Genomic DNA, 22403 nt, shown 5'->3' with positions numbered 1-22403 from the left:
CTGTCAGCCTTCATCATCGCATCCATCGATCAAAGCCATGTTTCCCCGTATTATGGCTGCGTGCATCATCAAGGGGAAATACTTATCGCTTCTCGTCGTGCATGGGCATTCTTGGCCTAAATAGCATTCCTGGAGTAGAGCATACTATGCCCTTCTCCATAAACGAGATTGTCATGTTTAACTTTGTCATTAAGTCTCGTCCCAATATATTTACTGGGGTTTGCCTTGAATATAACAGTGGCACATTCATGTCACATTCTCCTATAGAGACTGGAAGTGTGTCTGTAAAAGGAACACAACTTGTTGCTCTTGTGAATTCGGGAGTGTTTATAGCATCGCCAGACAAGGAAAACTTGTCTTCACGTATGCATGAGCGTGTCACACCCGTGTCAACTAAGGAGGAATATTCTTTATCCCCTATAACGACATCCACCCTTGGTTCCTGATGAGGGTCAGGTGTCACTGATAGGATAGAACACATCAGGTTTCCCAGTGAGCTGTCCTAGACCATATACAATCTTGTCCCATTTTGCGTGAATGGTCTTCCCATCCCAATACTCTTATCTCATCATTCACAGCCTGACTTATACTTTTTGTTTGTGATATTTGCATCAGTGACTGTTGGGACTGTCCTTGTGGAAAATGTATCACATTCTGGGGTTGCGAGCTTTGCTGTGTTCCTGGTGTTTGCGGTTGCTCTGTGTGATTTTGCGCAACTCAATTTCCTCCCTGTTGTACTAACACAGGTGGATTCACCATACATGCTCTGGTTCCTTGGTCATTTTGCACCATGCCTTGACTTCTGCATGTGCGTGCTAGGTGCCCTGTCATCCCACACACCCAACATATTGGCGGTGGTCTGATCATTCGCCCATTTGACATGTCCTGACTTCCATGTTGCATGGTTTGAAAACCTCCCTGATTACTCTGCCATCCTCTTCCTCGAAAGCCTCTCCCTCTGGAATAAAACCCATTATTTCTCCGATTACTCTGCTGTTGATTATTGGCCTGCTGCATGTTTGATCCATCTGTGTTAGTTATTACCCCTTCAATGGCAGATTTTGAGAATTTCTTCTGCACTAACTTCGCCTCTTCACCTTTTTGAGTAGCCTCTTTTTTACGATTCTTCTCTTGCAGCAGCCTGCAATAGTGCGCTATAGTCAACTGTATTTCAGACCACGGTTTGGCCTCGATTCTTATTAATTTCTTGAGCTGCCTCTGTACCTCATCTGGCAGCCCTTGGCATGATATGTATTAGAACACGGGTATAGGTTTCCCCTAAGATTCCCATGTTTCAAGTACCCACGCATCTTGGAAATTCTGAATGTAAAGCAAGGAGTCTTCCGACACCTTCATTTTCCGTGACATTATAGCTCCCATGTTGGAAGTATCCGGATATAGCGATCGTAATGCTTTCCATACTGCGGCTATGCAATTGTTAAATGGTGCTCCGTCATGCGCTATATGAACTGTAGTCACACCAGAATAACCTGCGCGTGTCCACACATGATCAGCTCTATCACAAAGTATGGCGATTAAAAGACCCTTGATATCCCCTATAGCTAACGTGTTCCCTTCCGTCATTTTTTCTAACTCATGTATCCACTTGCCAGCTCCCGAAGTCGGCATTGGAAGCTTGTTTTTCAGGTTTTCCCGATCCATATGTGGCCATGGAATAGACTGTGGTCTCGCCGCTCCTTTCACAAGCAACAGAAATAGGGATGCATAATCCTCTCTCTCTTCTCTCATTGTTTTTCTATCTACTGCAGGAGTGATATTCTCACATTGCCGCCTACCTGGTAATGTCCTCAGTCGGCTCACATAGGGCGGAGACACCCCCCTTTGACCGTACAATATTTATTTGCATCGGCCCGACTATGTGGCTGATTCCGATGCCCTCGATGCAGACACACTAGAATCTGACCATCTTATTCCCTTTCCCCTTGAGAAGAGCCTTTCGCGTCTTCTTTACTCATATTCCTCTCTTTCTGCGTCTGACATTATCTGTGCCCAACTTGTGCAACTTCTCGCATCCTTCTTGTTCTTACTGATTTCCAACCTATCTAGGGATAGCTCTCTGCTCTTACTATTTAGGGAAAAGTCCTCAGCATCATAAAGCTGACTGCTCTCCAGGCGCTTGTCCTTCCATTCCCCTTGAGGTACTTGTTCTAGCCCCATCTCGTCATATATTCTATCGATCGTCTCTCCAATGCTTCTGGTGTCGAAGACATCCTCAATATTTTCCCTAGACATGCCTGGTACTGAATCGTACTCAGGAAAGAATTCTTCGATGTCTCCTCAATCTACTACTGGATCAGGTTTTTTAACCTCTCTTTCCAGATAATGAGGATCGCATGCTCTGTCTTTGCTTACGTTCTATGCCGTCATTGAATTCACTGCGCTTCCTCGCTTCTTCTCTATCTACTTCCTCTTTCTTTGCATTTCTACATTCATTTGCCCTTCGTATTTCCTCATCCCTTTGTCTCTTTATTCTTATCTGCCGTTTCTTTTGCTTATCTTCTATTCACCTTCGTTCCTGTCTGTCTTTGATCATTAGATACTCTGTTTATGATCTTGCTGTCTTTCTTGCTCTTTGCGATATAACTGCTCTCGTCTCTGCCTATCTTTTTTTCGTCTCTCAATCCTTTTTGCTGTTCCTTCTCCGTTCTCTGTACATCGTCTAACTTCTCTTTTTGATTTGCGTCATCAATGCTTTTACCATCGAGTTTCAATAGAATCTGACCTCCCATCCATTTGTTCTGTGCGAATGCTCTCTCATCAGTTCTACCCTTATTTCCTTTCCATCTCTTGCCTTCTCTCTATGTATCGGGAGATGTACTATTTGTACCTGGTCTTTCCTCTCATTTTCACGTCCCTCCTTGTCCCTTAGAGGCGATATCGCTACCTCTGTCTTTGTCTGGACTTTCGTCACTACTTTGCGTAGGTGACTCATATGCCGGGTTGCTGTATCCTGTGGCGGCTTTAAGCTCTCTTAGCCGGTATAATCCTTCGTCCTTACTGACTTCGATTTTTGTTTCAGACAGGGCAGGTGGCGCGGAAGGCATCTCATCCCCCTCTGTACATACATTAAGTATCCAATCTAACAGTGGCTTATCCTCTTTGTACATCTTCCAAAGCTCTAAACTATCTAGGCGTTTATCTAACTTTTTACCTTTGTATGTGGCATGCAAATATGTCGTCATGTGCTGTAGGACCGCTTTAGACAGCAATCCACCCTGGGGCCACGGCATAAACATTTTGTTTGCGGTTCCTTTAATCCATTCTGCACTGTACCTTTTCAGCTTGGGTGCGTGTTTTGGCAACTGTTTGCACAGGTGTACTGATGGAGGCGTATCCTCCATGCTTAAATCTGTTCCCCTTTCCTTCATATAACACTTGTTATGCTCTTCTGTTTCTTTAATCAACTCCACAATATGAGCAAATATCAATTCGTATTCCACAATATCTCAGTTACTCCATCACTTAATTTTTATGCTAGTTCCTTGAAGGAAAAAATGTCATCCTATGACGTCACAACACAAAAAACAGACGTTAACGGACCAGAAACTCCAGCTGGCTACACAGATTCCTGCCCACAATCTTACCCAGACATGGGATGTAAGCCCATCCCTTTCACAGCGTCTTAAACTGCTGTGGTCTCCTATTTATTCCTGTTTTATTCAGGACTATGGATTCAGGCTTCTTCTAACCACTATGTTAAGCGTAGGAATTTGGGCATATCCCTTCCCTTCTCTTCTCGGGTGTCCTCCCCGGTATTCGCCTCTTTTCGCAGGTATCCTCCTGGTATCCCCTCTTCTTGGGTGTCCTCCCCGGTATTCTTATCCACTACTTGATCACCCCTTCAGTGTTTGTCTCTCTCTCTCTATCTCTATATATCTATATCTATATATCTATATACCAAAAGGAAAAGTAATTTCACTTTTCCAAACGAGGACGGCACTCAAAGCTGTCAGGACGTCAACAGTTGTCTCCAAAATAAATCCACCATTCGCCAAAGGATTTCTTTATGCCATATCCAGTTTTATTAAAGGCATGTCAGAACTACGACACGTTTTGCAACGCTCCCGTTGCTTGATCACATATACAAGTGAATCGTTTGCACAGCGTTTAAATACAATCAACAAAGAAAGTTCAAACTCTATGGTTTTGCCCAATACAATTAGTCTCTTTTCACTTTCAACTGTTTTCCCCAATTGATATGAATTCTCCCTTGTGTGACTGCAGGCGGCCCTTTTGGAGTGTGGTTTAAATCATTCTCATTGTAGTCAATGATATGAGCAATAACAGGTTTTTGGTAAACCAGCATTTTTTTAAAAAAGTATTATGACGCTAGTGGTCTGAACATACAATGCAGCATATCGGCATCAATATACCTGATTAACTGACTTGCCTACGGTCGGCCCGAAGTTTCCCATTTAAAAATTTCATCATCCGCTATAACCAATTCAATGAGGAATCTTTAAGAAATTTGTCCCATGGGTATAAGAGAGAAGAGAAAGAGGAAACATGATGCTTTAAAGTGCATAGTGCTGTAAACATTGGTCTTCAATAAGACCAAAGACTTTTTTTTCTCTCTAAAGTGCATAGTGCTCATCATTGTTCCTCATATACGGGCAATAAATAGGTTGTCAGCGACCTCATTGATTGTACAAGTGGAAAATGGATTCATAAAGTGCATAGTACTGTATACATATACATTCTACTCTACTTCTAACTATTTTGTTTTCTTTTCTTCCTCCTCCCTCCGTTACCTTCCCTTACTTGTTCTAAGGCATGCACTTTTGCCAAAGTATTCAGTCTTTTTCACTCACTGTTCACATGTTTCCTCTCTGGATACTCGGGATCACCGTCTTCGTCACCGCCTCTCCTGCCGTTCGCCGGCTCAGCTGCCCGTAGAAGTGGGAAGGGGTTTTTAGGGGAAAGTACAGGTTCCTTCAGGCCTTCACCTGCAGGTTTTGTTCTTTACTCTAACCACTAACTACGGGGAGCTTCACGGTCTACTTAGACGGATGGCAAAGGACTTGTGATATTGCCGAGGACCTATAGTTACTTTATGTCGGCAGTCAATGGATGTCTTATCTAATCGATAACCATCAATCTCTGCTACCAAATGTGCAGCAGGGACCCCAGCCAGCCCATAGGACTAGTGTTGTCCCAAACAGCACTTTACGATGGAATAGCAGCACCCGTGAGATGGATGGGGATGCAGATTCGTACTCAAGCATCAAATCAATAATAGCAACTCAATGGTTTGGCAAAGGGAGTCCGTTTAATGACAAGTACAAAAAACGGGGAGTTATGAACATCAGTGGTTGCTCGATCTTCCTTCTCACTTCAACTCCGATGAACTTCGCAAAAATCACATCCTTTATACTAAAAACTCATCCCTAACGTGAAACGCTAAAAATGTTGCATGCAATTCTATTGGTTATAGGAAAGGAACTTTACTATAGGTACTATATCTGTATACGGTAACAGGGAGAGGGGATTGGATAGACAATGTCAGGTGGGTCAACTAAGCCCTTCCTTCAAAATGTCTACTCTAAACGTCACTAAAAGTACAACGTCTCATTGGTTCTACATACTATAGGATCCTAGATTACTTGTAACATTGTGATTGGGTTGAAACCACGTCACCTTGTACTTTTCCACTTTGTTTAGCAGCATGCAGAATCGTCAGCCAGGTGCAGGGTGCCTGTCAGCTCCCCTAGCGTCCCACCAACCAGTACCACCATCCCTCACTAACCCACTGGCCATGTGTCAATTAGTTTGTAATTTGTAGGCCTTGATGCTGCCTCTGTCTGGGAGAACTTAGATATATGTGTATGGCTCAAGGCTGCGCTTAGGCGTGAAGGCCCTAACTCTTCTTGCTTGGCAGGTCATGTGTTTTAGGCACCATGAAATAGTCTCCGTCTCCATGTAATTCGTGTATTTGATTTTAGCTTTCTGTCCACCAAATGCCTTCTGCTGCTTATCTCGACTCCTTTGAACAGGATACTCTGCTCTTGGTGTCAAATTGTATCAGTCTGTGTCAGCTAAAATGACCTTGGTTTCTTTACACGGGTCTCGTGCATCTGAGTTTCATTTCTGTCTTTGGCTTTCGATTACCGTGTTTGAGGGCCTTCCCTCCTGGGGCCTCGAGTATCTTGCGGTTGGTTCTGCCCTTTTGCAAAGTGGACATATACGTCATATAAAGTGCTCGTTTTGAGGTAGATATATGTATGTGGCGCTTGCCGCACTATAAGTTCCTACTAGCATAGCAAGCCACACGATTTCCTCAGCTTTCTTGAATTTTCAAGCATATGTACACGTGTGAACTGGTTGCATATCTTCATCGCTCTTATAGCATAAGCTTCTTATACTTGACATTGTCTTTTTAACTTCAAATCAGGATGTCGCTTTCCATGGTGTTTCATCTCTCTTTTTGTCATTCACAGGTCGTTTTCTTTATCTGAGAGTCAGTCCGAGTTCTTGTGACGTCACCATTCATCTTCTTTTAGGACTTTCTTGTCCTCTTCAGGGACTGTACTCAGACAATCTTCATTTCGTTTTGTTGATTTGGTTTCCTTAATGGGTACTTTACTGTCCATGTTTTTCTTTGTTGTCGGTACTTCAATAGGTGCTGTCGGTCTGATCGGTACCGGGCAGAGCCCCACTGCAGCTCTCTGCTGGTTTATTTTCTCATCGTACATCACGTATCTCGGTGTGAACATTCCTGGCACTTCAAAATGGGCGCTTTGAGTGCAGGATGCGCTTGGGACCTCCTCTACACACGTTCATGGGTCTTTAGGTCACAAGCAATTATCACGTGGTGAGCTAGCCCAAATTTGTCATGATATTGTAATGCAGTATAAAACACCCCTATGCCCACACATTTTTAGCTCACTTTTTCCTATGCTTGTATTTCGTGCATTTGTAAAAATCGGTCCGCACTCGAGTGTGAATAAACTGTTGTTTATACCTTTGTTCCTAGTGACTGGTGTGTTTTCATTGCTTTACAGTAGCCTCCTATTATCGGATCAACGGGAGCAGCAGAAACTCATACAGAACATTGAAAGGTCCAATATAGCAAGCTGGGCGGCGAGCAAACACCCACGATTGCCTACAGCGAGACCGTCGAAGAAATACAACCAATAAGCCCTGGCCTGGTAAGCCAACCCAGGCCAGCAAAGGTGTGAAAAATATCCAAGAGGGATACGTGGCTCCAGGAAACCGACAAACAGACAAACTCTCCTGTGATGGAATTCGTGCCTGAATTCTTGAAGATCCTATTCAACGTGGTGCTCAAACGAGACAGAGTTCATGGAAGACTACTCACATGTGGGTCTTGACCAAGGATAACAGCCCTATTGCGCATCCACCCACGGTGGACTGGCATTGCCACAGCTAGATGCGCAGTACTACCATTGATTTGATGTGCTAAAATAATTCAGGCACACATTCCATCACAGGAGCGTTAGACTGAGCCCAGATTGCAGTTCCACGTCCTGATGAAGGCCATCCTACTTACAGCCATCTGAATAGGATTAAGGCTGAAAAAAAAGTTGTGTCGACTTTTTATACTGCACAGTGTTTGTCACACGCTGGGCACTTATTTTTTGTTGTTAAAATCAATACCAATACAATTCCCCTTTCAATTACAATGAGAGGTACAGATGAGATACTTAATACTCCAAATATGTACTAATTGTTACTTTAATTACACATTTTAGTGTATGTTTATTGTTTGAAATGTTTTGGGTTCACTTACCTGTGGTAATCATTGACATGTATGAAATGTAATGTGTTATTTATGTTATAATTATCATTAAATTATTCTTGGGGCTTTTTTGTGTAACCGGGCTCGCTCTGATCATTTGTTATATGAAAAAAAGGGCTTTTATTTCTGGCAGTCACAGGCCTCTGCTGTAGAATCCTCCAATACCAGCAGAAACTGGGATCCCTGAGAGGTTGAGAAGACTTCACCATTCGAGGGGGCTCCAAAAGGAGGGTGTAAGGCAAAGCCTGTCCTCCCAGGACCATGATATCTGTTACCAAAGGGCATCCATGAACTCTTGAAGTGGTCTAATTCTGAGCCTGCAATGTGGGATCAATATGATGCATGAGGACATCCTAGGAAGGACTCAAGGGAGGGTCTGATGCAATCGGGAGGCATGACAGCTGCTGAACTTTGTTCAGAATGGTTATTGACGCTCTCCGTCGAAGGCGTGGTGACATACACGCTGACGGTGTTGAGGTGTGAGCCCAGGAACTGCAAGTTTTGAGCAGGAGGTAAGCAAGGCTTTGCAAACTTCATTGAGAACCCCAGCAATGTTAGGCATAGTATTGTATCCTTGGTGTGTTGTGTCGCAAGTGAAAGTGATGGCGCACGCACCAACCAGTCATCCAGATAAGGGCAAACATGAATGCCCGGGGTGGGCTGCTACTGGAGCCAAGTATTAGTTGGAACACCCCAGGCACTGAATTTAGGTGAAAGGCAGAACATTGAATTGGTGGTGTAGTGATAGAGCTGGCCTAGAGAGGTAATACAAGGGTGACAGGACATCCCTGTCCACAGCAACTCCCTTTGGAAAAGAAGAAATCAAGGGCTTTTGAGCAGGCATCGCGGGTGATTAAGTGCTTGGCGACAGAGTAGTTCGAGATGAGGTAGACTATTTGGTTATCGACAAGGTGGTTGATGCGACTGAAGTAATGGATTTGATTGCCAAAGTAGATGATTTAGTAATCGAAGAGATGATGGTTGTTGTCGACGAAGAGGACTAGGATAGCCCATGTGTCATTGACGAGGATGGCGTAGACAGAGGAACTGCAGCCGTGGACGAGCGTTGCTTCTACGAAGAGTGATTAGATCATGAAGATGTCCACAAAGGCGTTCTCTGCGCTGTAGTGCTCAACGAGGCGACTGACTGTAGACATAGAAGTCAATGACATAGTCGACGAGGGGTTAGCCAGAGCATGCAATCCATGTCCCTTTCTTGCCTTCTTCCCACCGGAAGATTCTTCATGGGATATCAGCCTTTTTGATAAAGGAGTGCACTCTAGGGGTCTGTCATGTGTGGTAGAGGCATAACTACAGACAGAGGCCATGGAATCTTCATCCAAACAGGCCACTAACATCCAGTGGTGGTCCTTGCGGATCTTGGATGAGAATGACCGGCAGGTGGTACAGTTGTTCAAGTCATGGTCCGGGTACAGATTGTAGAGACATTGCTCATGAAGATCCTTGATGTACACGTTCTTAAGGTGACAAGTCGAGCAGGCCTTGAACAGGCTTTTTCTGCCTTGTGTCTGTCATGATGTCCACAGACTGCTGAAGGTCTCAAACAGGGTTAAAAATATAAACCAATCCCAGAGGTGATGGAATGGGCCGAATGTCCACCCCAGACAGCAATAAAGTCATCCAGCACCATACCAAGATGATATTATGGAAAACAAATAAAAAATTGACAAAAAAGCTTTGAAAAATGTAGAGATTGCTCGAGAACTCCAAACACTTAACATGCAGCAAAACATCTGCAGATGGCCACCATGGTGTAGATGAGGGGAACCGTCTAATTGGCTGTGGGCAGTATGACTCAAAATGACTAATAGAGCACTAAAGTGAAAAGCAGTTTAAAGGTAAACTGTTTTAATGTTACAAAGAATCCCCAGCCTGACGGGGAATGATCCAGAGCAGGTGAATCCATGAACGATCAATTGCTCAAGAATGGATAAGACATGCTGCCTGAAATTCCTACTGCACTGTTGTAAGGGGTGTGCATCGGATAAGTAGGCACTTCAAGTGTAATTCTCCTAGCAACATGTGTTTTTTGGTCATAAGGGTATCCGTTCACACCGCTGGCATTGGCACCAAGAAGACACATTGTGCATGCATCTTGGTTCAGGAAACACATCTTCTGTGCACTATACACATTAATAAACTTTGCTAAACTCCATATGTAAAAAGAAAACCACATTATCAGAGAAAGTTTTGTGAAATGCAGACATATCAATGGTAGAACCTTTCATAGTTGAAAACATTTAAAACAAATCTATAGATGCCACATGCATTCGTCCACAATCGATGATTGAATATAATGTAGTTTCACCAAGATGTAGAAAGTGATTTAGTAAAGCAAAAATGGAGTTTCAATCACTAAACAATAAGAGTTGCATGTGGATAATAAAGTGAAACTGGAGAAATGCTGTGTTAATATGTATTGCAGGTGAAAGCGTCTTCTGCATTTCCATGGAGACACGCTATTACATAAAATGTTTTGCTCTGGTGGCAGCAAACCAGGAGAAGCATATGCTCCGTTTCGTGCCATCAGAGAATTCAAACGTAACTCACCGGGTCTGCCTTTAAATTAACACACGATGGCTGAGGTGAAGAAGGGTGGATTGCATTGATAAGTGCATCAAAATGTAAGTGATTCTCCATAGAAAACACACTTATAATACATTGCTATGAGATGTATAGCAGATGTACTGAAGTTTTGTCAAGGAAGTGTGTGGGTTTCCCAATCCTTTATTCTGTGCCAAATGAAGACGGGAGGGGAAGATGGCCACTGAGTGAAGACGGTGCTCTGCTCTTCTCTTACTTCTTCCACTGCATTCTCAACGCATCACTGATATGAGATTGAGAGCTCAAGGGAACACTGTCAGCATGGTCATAATAGCAGCATTCACAGTGACAGCCGAAGTGCTTTTGTTAGTTATCGGTTGTGTGTTAGTTAGTGTGCAGTGGGTGCCAACATAAGTGTAGGTTTATGTGATCACAGGTTGGCTTTATCATCAGTAGTTAATAGGGGCTGCTTTCCCCATCAAGTACATTTTGACAGGTGGGCATGCCCCCTTTGTGTCTTAGCCCCTCCCCATTTTGATATAATTTTTGATATCAATTTAATATAAGATATCAGATCAAGATCACATTTATATTAGATTTATTTAAACTGCTATAAAGTGTGTTTTGATATACAGTGAATCCAAAATTGATATAATTCACATATTAAAATCATTTTTATATTTAAATGACTTTAATATGGGAGAGCGCGTGCCCGCTGTTGCTTGGTCGAGGGCATAGTGAGTTGTGAGGAGTTAGCTGGCAAGTGTTAGGTGTTGGTGATGCTTTGATGACGCAGGAGTGGGTTGTGACCTTTATGGGATGACATCATTTTATATAGATTTTATATGAGGTTGTTGTATATTTGATAAGCCTTTGACTAATTTTGATAAGCATTGTAATGTTCATTTTTATATAGATTTATTAGAGCTGTAATATAAAGAGAGTCAGATGGGTTGACGTCACGACTTTATAGGAGTTTTATAACAGATTTTATATAGATTTTATATATAATAAAAAGTGGTTGGGGCTTTTCTAGGCATGCCATTATCATTTTATAATGTGAAGGATAGGCCTGGGAGGATTGTGGCTATTTTAGCAGCAATAAAAGTTGAATAGAAATGATTTTATAAGGGTGTGGACAGACCCAGGCATTTCATCCAGGCATACCAGGGCATGCCTAGGCATGTGTTGTTTATAAAGCAGATATTACACCTTTGAAAATATAGAAGGGCAAAAATGCTGGGGCATTGGCTTTTGCCTGGGTTGCAAAACAGTGTTCACAGCAACACAGCTGCAGATCCATAGGCAAACGTGAAACCATTTGTTCACAGCAGAGTGCAAAAAAATAAAATAAAGGCCATATTTCAGGGGTGTATTAATTTTAAAAAATACAGCAGATTTTTGCTGGCAGGATCACGCGCACAGAGATTTGTCTATGAAGACTGCGGCACAGGCCTAAGACTTCACAGATGACACAGGCGGCCCTGTGGTCCGACTCAGATGTTGGATCTGCCCATGTATTAGAAAAAATATAAAACCGACATAAGAATGATGCAAAGTTGAACAATGAAGCGCTGAGGCGCATGTAATCTCCAGATGTCATGTGCCGAATGTGTCTAAACTGCATTTGAATGAGCCCATTCATTGTAAACACAGTGACTAGGGGGTTTTCAGAAGCCCGTAGCAGACTGCACGTGGAATATGCAGGATGTTCTGTTAAGAGGGCTGGGGGCAGGGTGGCGGCTGGCTGGGGGCACTAACCGGATGTCTTTAAAACCCAGGATTTAGAAGCCTGCCCGAATAGCGCTGTGGATTTTGACAGATTTGCTTGATCTGCGGACACCAGTTGGAACTGAAGGCCCCCGCCACCTACAAGTCCTGTGAAGGAAGAAGCCTCATTTTTGAAAGAATAACGTAAGATGTTTTATTATTTATTTTATATAGCCGTGTACAGGGATGTGAATTTTTGTTTTAAATAGTTGTTTTTCTGACCAGATGGGCTGTGTTTTTAAAAGTGCAAAATATTTATATACTCTTTAAATCTAAAGAACAGTATTTCTAGTGCTAGAAAGTGTTTCAAGGTGCTAACATGTGCTTTCTCGAAATGGAACAGGTGTAAAAAATCTTTCCAAGTGTTTTTAGCCCAGCTATTTAATGTGTAGGACAAACAAAATACATTTGTTTTTCTGCTATCAGGGGCAGCATGCAGGTGAGTTTATGGCTAAACAGCACACTTTTGTTGAAATGCTGGATCACCAGTGCTGTATGCTTTTCAAACTGGGGCTTTTGGGCATGCTCCAAGTGGCATGATGCCTGCTTGGCCTGGTCTGGTCTTCCGGGGGCAGGCATCATGACAGTATGTCCGGTCTGGGAGTTTTTCCCAGCGTTCTTCCCGTAGCTGAAGGCCAAACATTAACAGGATAGGATCTTGTGGGTAAATCCCCTCTCCCTCCTCCCTAAGCCACCTCGGACCAGAAGGCTTGAACCTTCCTTCCTGCCTGACCACCACATATGCCAGTAGTCGGCTTTTTCCCCACATCCATGCCAGTACACCGGGTCAACGTCCGGGAACATCCTAGAGAGGGTGGTTGAGTCATACTGCCACCTATGGAGAAGTTTGACAGCATGTGTCTTGTATTGGCATGAGATCGATGTCTTAAAAGCCCTACTGCAGATACGTTCCCAGAGCCTATCCCCCACCCGACAGCCCAGGTCCCTTTCCCCATTTCCTTCTGAGGCTTTTGGTTGTGCCTTCTCGGGAGATCATGGGGGCTCCGTAAAGGAGGGAGATGAGACCTTTCATTTCTACGTGGGAGTCTAGAATCTTTTCGACCGGGGTGAGCTTTCTTTGTATACAGGGTTTTAGTTTTGGTTTCATTAGGACACCCTTGAGTCGTAGGTATAGGAGCGGGGAGAGGCTACTGATCCCCAGGTCCGCCTCAAGCTCCTGAATGGTTATGAAGGTGTCCTCCCTCACCAGCTGACCGACTCTGGCTAGTCCCGCCTCAAACCAGGACTGGTAGTGTTCGTGGCCTGGGATTTCCTCCAGGACCGGTGTGGATCAGATGTGGCTCAGTGGCAAGGGCCCAGGGATGTCATTTAGGGGTCACCAGAGGTCGCAATTGCGACCTCTGAGGTCTCCCTTGCAACCTCTAGAAAAAAAAAAGTTTTATTTTTTAATTTTTTAAATGCAAGCTCATGGGCTGTGGCCAGCACCATGTGGCTCTATTTACTTCTGGAGTGGCTTGCTTTCTTGTTAAGGCCCCTTAAAAATAGAAGAAAAATAAGAAAAGGAGTGCCACAAGTCAAACTTTCAGCACTGACCCTAAATAATAAAGACTAGGAATACTAAATAATCTGTCTTTCTGGAATTCTATAGGATAATTGCTAGACTCATTAAAGGTTTACTTCAGGCACCCTTCAGGGGCTGAGTCACTGATTTAGTCTGTCCTTAAACGCCTCAACTCAGCCTTTCATCCTTCTGAGGTCGATAAATGAGTACCAACACAGGTTGGGTGATATTGGGTGTATATTTTTTCTATATAAAGCGCTTAACCGCTATATAATAACACATCATTATCATTTGGTCATGGACGTCTGCTTGCATTCACAGTAATTTGGTTATATGGGCCTATACACACTGATCTTAACGATACATATGGTGATCCATTCTTGTATGAAATGTACGTAACCATATTTTTTGTAGTGTACAATGCCATGTGATAGCACTTCCTGTTTTGTCAACGGGTGACAGGTTGTGTTCCATCGCTTCGCGATATCACTTTGGGGGTGGGGTCAAATTACATCACTTCCTGTGATGTCACCAGGGGTCAATGGTCATGTGATGTCACTTCCGCTACCCCTGGCATTTTGGTGAAATGACATCGCTGAGGGGGCCAGGTGGTTACCTTCTCTCTCGTTCCTTTTCCTGCCAGTGCTTTCCACATTGTTCCGAGTATGGGGTGGTCCCTGATTCTTTTTGGCAACTTCTTCAGTGGGACCCATAGCCATTCGCCCACCGTTACTGGGTGCAGGTAGAAGTTTTCAAGATAGACCCATTGTTTTTTGGGGTCCTCCCTAAGGTGTGGGGCCAGGGCCCTAAACTGGGCAGCTCTAGGATATGATATATGATATGATATGATATATGATATGATATGGTATGGTATTTGTAACGCGCCTATACACAGGTGTTTCAAGGCGCGACGAGGCAGGGAGGGGAGGAACAAGGGGAGACAGACAACGATCCTACTAGGCCAGGTGTCATTCAGATCGCGCAAGCGCAGGGGTGGGGGAGGGGGAAAAGTGCAAGGGGAAGGGGAGGGGGGAAGTGCAGTACAAGGTAAGTGGCGTAAAGTAATAAATAGGGCCAGCTGGTGGCAAGTGCAAGGTAAGTGCAGAACAAGTGCTGGGGAAGGGGGGGGCTGTAGGGATACAGAGACAGTCCCGCAGTGCAGAGCGGTTCCAGGGCTTCAGTGCAAGTGGAGAGTGGCTGGGCCCAGGGCCGAGGCCATTTAGAGAGGTCCAGTTGCAGGATCAGTGCAGTTTCAGTGAAGACTATTAGCTGTTCAGCAGGGGAGAGGGAGAGAGAAAGCAGAAGCAAAGAGGAAGGTTTTGAGGTGCTTCCGGAACCGGAGATGGTTCTCCTCGAGTTTCAGGGAGGCAGGAAGGCTGTTCCAGAGGGAGGCCCCTGCCGCGGAGAGAGATCTAACCCCAGCTCGTTGCTTCGAGAAGCAGCTGACCCTGAGGGAGTTGGAGGCGGATGAGCGAAGGGCTCGGGAAGGAAGATATTTGGGAAGAGAGAGTTGAAGGTATTTAGGACCCAGGCCCCAGAAGGCCTTGTGGACAATGCAGAGGGTTTTGAACTTTATCCTCGCAGCCACTGGGAGCCAGTGTAGAGATTTCAGTCCTGGAGAGATACGATCCCTGGGCTTGAGGCCAAGGACAAGTCTCGCAGTTCTGTTCTGGATGAGTTGCAGAGGGCGGAGAGTGGAGGCAGGAAGATTAAGATAGAGGCTGTTACAGTAATCCAGCCTCGAGAGAACCAGGGCTCGGGAGACAGTGAGCTTCTGGGGGAAGGAGAGGAAGGGAAGAATACCTCTGAGGAGGTGCAGTTGGTAGTGTGACCTCTTGGCGACGTCAGAAATATGAGGAGAGAAGGAGAGTGTGGAGTCGAAGATGACCCCAAGGTTTTTTGCCTTGCAGGTAGGAGCAGGGAGGGGGCCAAGGGAGGCAGGCCAGAGAGCTGCAGGGAAGGAGGGAGTGGGAGTACCGATGAGTAGAATCTCGGTCTTACTGGCATTAAGGCAGAGGTCATTGGCGGCACACCATTCTTGGATAGCAGACAGACAGTCAGAGATGAGGGAAGGAGAGGGGGAGGACTACTCCCCCTCTTTCCTTGGGGAGAGTGAGAGTCTCATATCCTATTCTAGGTCTCTGGCCTTGCCAAATGAATTTGGTTATTCGTTTTTGGCTTCACTGAGGTAGGATTCAGGGGCCTCCAGCAGGAGCATCTGGAAAACGTATAACACCCTGGGGAGGAGATTCATTTTTACAGCATTTATTCTTCCCATCCATGAGATCTGCCCCTTTGCCCAAACCTCCATGTCCCTGAAGAGTTTATCAAACAGAGGGGGGTAGTTCGCCTGACTCAGGTCTTCATTCGGTCTTACTATATTGATCGCCAGGTATTTTATGCCCTTGGTACAGACTTGGAGGCCCAATGGGGTCAGTTCGGCAAGGTTCCTTTCTGCATCTGGAGCAAAGGGAAATATCATGGACTTGCTTACGTTTACCCTGAAGCCTGAGAAGCGACCAAACTGCTCGATGACCTTCAATGCGGCCGGGACAGATCTGGCGGGTTCCCTCAAATGCAGCAGAATGTCGTCTGCATAGAAGCCTAGCTTGAAGGTGCGGTCTCCTATGTCTATACCCTGCACTGTCCGGGAGCTTCTAAGGTATTCTGCCAGGATCTCCATGGTCATGGCAAACAGGAGTGGGGAGAGGGGGCAGCCTTGTCTCGTCCCTCTCTGAAGGGCGAATATGCGTGACCATTTATCGTGATTCTAGCCGAGGGGGCCGCGTATAAGGCCATGATGGCTTGTCTAATCCCTATCCCAGAGCCCAGCTTTTCAAGTACCCCCTGCAGGAACCCCCAGTCTACCCGGTCAAAGGCCTTTTTTGGCATCGATAGACACCAGAACAGGGTTATTCCCCTTTGGTGCCGCCTCCCTCATGACGTGCAGGGTCTTTTGAAGGGTGTCTGCCCCCTGCCTCCCCTGTATAAAGCCCACCTGGTCCGAGTGGATTAACCCCCGCATCTAATCTTGTAGCAATGATCCTGGTGAATAGTTTTGCATCCACATTCAGGAGAGAGATCGGCCTGTAGGATCGACAGTCCGTTGGGTCCTTCCCCTCCTTTGGGATCACGGTAATCAAGGCCTTGCCAAATGAAGGTGGAGCCCTCCCTGTGGCCATGATATTCGAGAATAGACTTGCCAGGAATCCTGCTAGGTGGCCCGCGAAGGCCTTATAAAAGCCTGCCGTGTACCCATTTTCTGCTGGGGCCCTTCCCAACTTCAGGCCTGACATTGCCTTGAGTACCTCCTCCTCTGTTATCAAGGCTTTCAGGGCAGCCACTTCTGGGCTTCGAAGGGTGGGGAGGGTAACCCCACTGAGGTATGCATCGAGTGTTTCCTTCTCTGCTCCCCTGTCCCTTCCATACAGGGTTTCGTAGAAGCCTGCAAAACTTTCAGCTATGCCTTCGGGTCTGAATTTTCCCCCTCATTCCCGCTCACAATTTTAGTCACCCATCTCTCAGCCCGTTGACCTCAGAGTTTGGCTGCTAGCATAGTGTCCGCCTTATCGCCTTTTTCATAGTATCTTTGGCGTAAGTGTTGGAGACCTGCCGCAATTCTGCCCATTTCTAGTTCCCTCAGGTCTTGCCTCTTCCCTCGTGCCGTCTCCAGATCCCTCTCCCTTTCCACCTCCCCCTTCCCCTCAGACCTTTCTAGTACGAGAATCTCAGACCTTAACCTATGAGCCACGAGCATCCTCTCCCTCTTTTTGGAAGCTCCTTCACTAATCAGCTTACCCCTCCAGGTTGCCTTCGCCGCTTCCCATACTATCCCTCGATCAACTTCACCAGTATCATTTAGCTCAAAGTACTCTTTGATTTCCGCTATCATTTCCACTTTAAAGACCGCATCCCAAAGGAGGAAGTCGTTACATTTCCATAGGCAATTCCTGGGTTTTAAGCCCAATATGCTAATGTCGGACCAGACCAGATCACGGTCTGACCAGCTGAGTGGACGGATCTCCGAGGCCTCTAGTCTGCTCACGTACTGGTGGCCCATATAGAGATAGTCTATTCTAGTCCTCGTACCATGGGCTGCTGAGAAGGTGTACCCCCTCTCCGTTGGATGGAGCTCCTTCCACACGTCCACCAGACCCTTCTCCCACATTAAGTCCCGAAGCCCCCCGCCAGGTCGTTCCCCCCCCCCCCCCACTGCCTGGTGGGTTAGCCCTACCACTATGGTCCAACTCCCGATCCGCCCACATGTTGAAGTCACCCCCCAGGAGGAGGAGCCCTTCCACTCTGGTCAATACCTCTGTGAGGACTTCTTGGATGAATCCCATCTGTCCCACGTTGGGGCAGTATATGACTGCAAGCGTGATTCTGGAGTTATGTAGGTTCCCTGATACTACCATGGCTCTCCCGTCTTCCCTTCCCCATTGGGCTACCTCGGTCAGCTTATGATGCCTGTGCAGCATGATTCCAACACCCCCCCCTCTTAACGTGGCCGGATGGCCAGAATGTCTGACCCACATGGGATCCCGTTATCGCCCTCTCCTCCCCTCTGATTGTTCTGGTTTCTTTTACAAAACGAATATCTGCTCTCGCATTTTTCATTTCCCTCCCCAGAAGGGAGCGCTTTGTCGGGGAGTTGAGCCCCTTGAGGTTGAGGGAGCCTATTCTAAGGGACTCCGCCCGGCCCTTCCTCTCATTGTGCATCATTGGTTCTTCACCTTGCACTCATCTTTTCCCTGGTCCTGTGGGAGTTGCCCTGTTCCCCTTTGGTGCCGGATTTGGTCTGGGCCAGAGGGCCTCTAACACCCCTACCCTCACTCACCCCCTCCCTTCCCCATGTGGGACACCTACCAACAGGCAAGCCAGAAGGATGAGTGAGTGTCCATACCCCGCCGGTCTATCAATGAACTCCAAGTCCCCGGCCGGGATTGTCAAGTTGGTGTCTCTGCATTCCCTGAGTGTAAGACCTTGTTCACCTAGTCCTCCCCAAACTCCGACGTGGGGGTGTTTGGTTTCCTGAATTTTCTTCTGCCTTTTGTCTTCTTTGTGGACCAGGGCCCCTGTCGTTGTCTCCGGGGTTCGGGCCCTGCTTGTGTACCTTCTTTGTTCCCTCCCTCTGGAGTGTCGCTTTTGAGCACCTGGAGGACTTGTGTGGCTTCTTTGCCGCTATTCACCCTGTAGTCTACACTAGATCGCTCGAAGGAGAGGGCAAACGGGAACGACCATCTGTACCTTATGTCCTGGCTGGTGAGCCACTGGGTGAGCAGACGACAATCCCTTCTGCGGGTGAGCGTGAGTGTGGAGAGGTCTTGATAGATCCTAATTGTATCCCCTTCAAAGATGAAGCTCTCAAGCCTTTTTGCTTTCTCCAGGACCTCCAAGCGCACCACTATGGACCTTGGGCCCCCTCCGCTTCCTCCCCCACCTCGATGTGTCATTTCAAGTTGTACCTCCTTGCCCCCTTCTAGAGCGAAGAGTTGGTTGATCAGGCCCTGGACCTTCCTTCCCACATCTGCCGCCGTCTCCCCTCTTTGTTGAGTGACCCGCGTGTCCTCCTTTGGTCGTTGGCCCCAAGCTGTGGAGCGCAGGCGAAGGGCAGGGGAGGCGATCCCCCGAAGCTGCTCCGAAGGGGGGAGGGGGCAACTTTTGCTGCAGTGCAGGAAGTCTCTGGGGTCCCCCGCACCCGGTAGATCAGGTTGCTGGCGTCCTTGTGGGTCTCCCGCAGGGGCCACCCAAGTCCGGGCGCCAGGCAGAGGGAGCCCCCGCTCTGCTTGAGTGGGCAGCTCCTATGGGAGTTGTTGGGGTTAGCTGTCCCTCGTCTGCTCCTGTGTCTCTTTTGTGTCCGGGGGGGGGGCTTGGATGGTCCTCGCCCCGCTGCCGGCCCCTGCAGGTCCCCGTCGGGGCTGTGCTCGGCGCAATGTGCCACTCGTCCGTGGTTGCGGGGGTGTCGCAACTCACGCAGGGCCTCCGGGAGTATCTTGTGGGTGTGGGGGAGGTCCCCAACACCACGGGTCCCACTCCAGACACCGGGGGGGGGGCGATTGCTCAGCCTGGTGCGGCGCACACGGGGTCCTGGGCGCGGGGAGTCCGCTGACCTCGGTGTTCCTCCGGGGGCTTGCCCCTGGCTTCTCCACCCGTGGTTGGGCTGAGCTGATCCCTCGCTACGCGGCCCCGATATGGCCGCGCACCCAAAGTGAAGGTCATCTCGAGTTTCGGTATCAAAACCCCAGCCGGGGATCTAAAAGGCGCATTAGGCCCTGTGAGGCAGGAGGAGCGTGAGCCTCACACGACTTGCATGCTCCGTGCCCCCTGGAGGTCGCCGGCCAATATACCTTTGATAATCAAATGTAACCAAGTGCACAATTTCTGGAAAGATTCACATGACCAAATCAAGCTAAGATGGTTTTAAGAAGGAGATTAGTGCCACCTTTGAAGAGTAGTCTCACACCCCAGTAAGACACTTTGACAATTCTGAATTGCAAATGTAAAACTCAGTCAAATAAAATAATTATCTGAAAACAGTAGGTGAGTCAAAGACAAACATTTCTTTTGTTGTTACATAGAAAAAGTAAAAGGAACATTCTGTGCTGGTAATCATTCCTTCCAATTTAATTTTTCTTCATTCAGGCAACAGATCTTTGAGGCTGTCTAACCAACAGCAGACTCACTGGCCTCAGGTCGATCACAGCATATGTCAAAGAACTCCCCAGAGCGTAAGCTCTTTGAATATATGTTTTCTCTCATTGAAAGTCAGACTTCAGGTTATCGAACAGCCAATGGAAAAGTAATGTGGAACATTGCACACTTATTTTAAATGACCAATTGCCTTGTTTTTGAAGTAGAGGTATTTGTGTTTTAATAGATGAAACATTTTGAGAAGGTGATCCAGGGTGATCACAATTTCGAGTTGGCAACACAACACGCATTGATCCTACGACACACCATTATGTGCAGCCTCAAAAACTGTCTAAAATATTTGTTTACCATGACCTTTCAATGTTATTTTTAAAAGAAATCAATTTTAAATGTTTGATATGAGTTGTTTCACTGCATACACATATTGAAGCCACCCCTGGGATATCAGAACTCCCTATATAATTATCTTAAAGGGGTTCATTATTCTATCCAGGGCCTCTTACCCCCACCGTGGGGATTATGTGGGCCCCCCTCTAAGCCACACATTTTAGAGACCACTTTGTTAGAGACACAGCTTTAGCAGTGGTTGAACTCTACGACCGTTTGAGAACAATACAGACTTGCTGCTGTGTACAGCCATGCTTTATGAGCACTCCCGGAGCTTTGAAAAAGCCAGTAGAAGGACTGCATTGGCAAACGAAGCTTGTGAAAATTGTCAATAACCAATAGAAATAATTACTCAATTTCTGCACCAAGTGAGGATGAAAGGCTGAGGCAAGATTGTTGTTAACCCAAACAGCGACCTGATGATCAAACATCCATACAGGGTTTAACTAGCGGATACAGTGGTAAAACAGTGCAGAAAGTGGTGAAACGTCTTGATAGGGTATATTTCTCTTTAGTTATGGGGGGACAATGTTAAAAGCCCAAGCACAATGCTATTAGAAATATCAAATTCATGCATATGTCCCCAGATCAGCTTAACCATTGGGAACTACATACTTTGTATGTGTTTTATCTTTAGGTGCGACTTTAAAAGAGCAGAGTGGTTGAATAATAAGACACTAATGAAATAAATTTTAAATTGTTTAATAGCCAGGTTTCCAAGGATAATTGCCACTTTCACATTCACTCATTTTAAATAAATGTCTAAATGATATGCTTTGGAAAAATATTGTTACATTTTACATGCTCTTCAGATATCTTCTATAATCCAAAATACCACAATGTCCAGAAGAACCTAGGAATTCTTCACCGTTGGACTGCATGACGTATTTCGGTTTCATGTCTGCGATGAATCCACTAAGTATATACCCTGAATGCTACAAGACAGTACCATCTTTTGATTAGATATACGTTGTCCATTTGATTAAAGAGATATACAATATATGAATCTTGTAGATAAAGTATTAGCTATGAGGCATTTTAATTATCCATGGCACACATACATTCCTAGAGCACCAATATAGCCTGATTGCAAATTGCAAGTTGAGACATACATCTGGGGCACAGGACAATTAAAGTTCTAGTCCAACATACTAATTTGGGTCTGCGGTTTTGGCCAAAGGGTGCCATTTTGATGTGTTAATTCACTGTGCAGCCACAAAATGTGACCTTTTCATGTAAACAAATATTCATATAAATCCTGATGATAGGAAAACTATTTTTATCCAAGCAACCCATATTACAGGTGAGGATGGATTGATGACTGAAAAGATTTCAAGTACCACATGTGTACAAGGATATGGGTTATTAATTTGAAACATAGTCCCATGGAACATAATACAGCTGGTTTGGCTGGTGAAATTATTGAAATGCTCATAAAATATATTTATTAAATTAACACTATACTCATTCAGTGGTGGGGATCCACGGTGCCCTTTAATTCATGTATGAATGTCATCAGTGAATGAAGTAATACGTTACTTACCTGTAACTACTGTTCTCCAGCATTGGTATCTTTCATGGATTCATATGCCTTGGAATATTCCGTCATAAGGCTGAGAATCCTCAGTAACATTAAAGAAGTTTAGCTGTAAACTTTTAAACTGCTTGTCACTTTAGTGCTGTATTAGAGTCATTTTGTTTTCATACTACCCACAGCGAATTAGACAT

At 45.8% G+C, this 22403-nt stretch overlaps 1 long non-coding RNA gene across 5 annotated transcripts in view; it reads left to right on the top strand.

Annotated features, from left to right (window-relative positions):
- The window catches only part of LOC138492197 (uncharacterized), a 145063-nt gene that overhangs the window by 74204 nt on the left and 48456 nt on the right, over positions 1-22403 (top strand). The window contains exon 4 of one of the 5 annotated variants that reach the window (XR_011276158.1): positions 12127-12259. The exons of the other annotated variants lie outside the window; for them this stretch is intronic. This is a non-coding gene — a long non-coding RNA (uncharacterized lncRNA). The remainder of the gene's footprint in view (positions 1-12126; positions 12260-22403) is intronic. 5 annotated transcript variants of the gene reach the window in all.

This window comes from Ambystoma mexicanum, chromosome 10 (assembly GCF_040938575.1).
Source record: "Ambystoma mexicanum isolate Mex_15411 chromosome 10, UKY_AmexF1_1, whole genome shotgun sequence".
NCBI classification, from domain to species: Eukaryota; Metazoa; Chordata; class Amphibia; order Caudata; family Ambystomatidae; genus Ambystoma; species Ambystoma mexicanum.
This window is presented reverse-complemented; position numbering and strand designations above follow the sequence as displayed.